This window comes from Nanorana parkeri, unplaced genomic scaffold (assembly GCF_000935625.1).
Source record: "Nanorana parkeri isolate BGI_ZX_2015 unplaced genomic scaffold, ASM93562v1 scaffold292, whole genome shotgun sequence".
NCBI lineage: Eukaryota > Metazoa > Chordata > Amphibia > Anura > Dicroglossidae > Nanorana > Nanorana parkeri.
In genome coordinates, this window is record NW_017306560.1 from 465,635 (window position 1) to 468,036 (window position 2,402).

Here is a 2,402-nt window from a genome sequence, read left to right on the forward strand (position 1 = left end):
CGCAGAGCCAATCACGGCAGGCTTTGTATTAATGAATACAGTATTTCCTGACGCCAATCCATGGCAGCATACAATGGGGGCGGAGCCATACCCATTGTATGCTGCCATGTATTGGCGTCAGGAAAGGAAAATTAACGATAGGTAAGTATACAATTTTCCGTTTTCCTGACGCCAATCCATGGCAGCATACAATAGGTATGGCTCCGCCCCATTGTATGCTGCTATGTATTGGCGTCAGGAAAGGAAAATACCGATAGGTAAGTATACAATTTTCCGTTTTGTATTCATTAATACAAAGCCTGCCGTGATTGGCTCAGCGCGGTATACTGTATGTAGCCAAAGCTTTATACAGTATACCATATCCTTCTGTATGTACCTGGCGTATAAGACGACCCCCGATTTTTGGGGGATGAATAAAGGTTTCAAAACCCGTCTTATACGCCGGCAAATACGGTATTCAAATTATAATGGTGGGGGATTTTAATAATTATATGAAACTGTCACTTGATAAATTTCCTGTTTCTAGATATCACTCTTCTACTGAAGTCACATCTTTTTATATTTTTGTAAGGAAATAGGGTTGTATGATGTGTGGAGGTTAATGCATCCAGAGGAATATCAATTTACATGTTTTTCTTAGACACAACTCGTTATCTAAGATAGGCTTAGTTTTATCTTCAGTAGATGTGTTGAAAATGGTTAAAATCAGTAGAAATACAGTCTAGATCACTTTCAGATCACTCACCAATAGTTGCAGTTATTGAAGGGGATGGATATCAATGTAGGTTACCTTGGAAACCGAAACCATGTTGGTTCTCGTATATTTTGGATCAGAAGGGGTTTGATAGGGAGGTTAAAAAAAACCCCATTTTGAGCACCATTGCACATACTGCACCACAAGGGATTATATAGGATTCTTTAAAAGCATATATAAAGGGAATTTCTTTTCAACTGATAAGTAGAGCAAGGAAGCAATGGAGGAAGGAAGAAGATGCTCGTAAAGGGGTGACTATTTTAGAAGCCAAGTTTGTGTCAAATCCAACCGAAGAGACGTGTAGAGTATAGTGTGAGGCCCAGGAACATCTTAAGGAGATTACAAATAAAAAAGCTAAGAATAAGTTATTTTTTTACGTTAATGGGTCAAAATCCTTGAAATTATCCCAAGCAGACAGATATTTTATAAGCACCATTTACTTTGAAAGAATTGGAATTTGTGGTTGCTGGGTTCCCAAACCATAAGGCTCCTGGGTTAGATGGTCTTTCGATAGACGTTTATAAAAAGATATAGCTCTACTTTGTTGCCTGCTTTGCTACATACATTAGAAGCTCTAGAAATAGGAAAATTACCTGACAATGTACAGGTAAAACTCGATTAGAATATCATGCAAAGTTCATTTATTTCACTAATGCAACTTAAAAGGTGAAACTAATATGAGATAGACTCATTACATGCAAAGCAAGATAGTTCAAGCCGTGATTTGTCATCATTGTGATGATTATGGCTTATCTCATGAAAACCCCAAATCCACAATCTCAGAAAATTAGAATATTGCATGCAATCAATAAAACAAGGATTGTACATAGAACAATATCGGACCTCTGAAAAGTACAAGCATGCATATGTACTCAGTACTTGGTTTGGGCCCCTTTTGCAGCAATTACTGCCTCAATGCGGCGTGGCATGGAAGCTATCAGCCTGTGGCACTGCTGAGGTGTTATGGAAGACCAGGATGCTTCAATAGCGGCCTTTAGCTCTTCTGCATTGTTCGGTCTCATGTCTCTCATCTTTCTCTTGGCAATGCCCCATAGATTCTCTATGGGGTTCAGGTCAGGCGAGTTTGCTGGCCAATCAAGCACCGTAATCCCACGGTCATTGAACCAGGTTTTGGTGCTTTTGGCAGTGTGGGCAGGTGCCAAGTCCTGCTGTAAAATGAAGTCAGCATCCCCACAGAGCTCGTCTGCGGAAGGAAGCATGAAGTGCTCCAAAGTCTCCTGGTAGACGGCTGCGTTGACCCTGGACTTAATGAAGCACAGTGGACCAACACCAGCAGATGACATGGCTCCCCAAATCAACACGTCCCCTAACTTCTACTACTATTTTCTGGCAGGTCAGCTAACGGTTGCTCACAGGTGGCTCACGGTGCGGGATTCGAATCCCGCGGTCACTTTGGAGGCTGCCTTGGTGGGATCATATGAAGCCCTGGAACATCTGGTATATAGGGGCAAAAACTCCCCACATCGTCAGACGCCCTCCATGAGAGCGGTGATGACGGCTTGGACTGTAGCGGATGGTCGGGTAGTAGAGCCTGGGACGTCTCTCTCTCCACACACACCATTGTGGAGAAACCCTCGTCTTAGTCAGTTCTCGACCATTATGGACCCTGTGGTGTGGACCTCTAAGA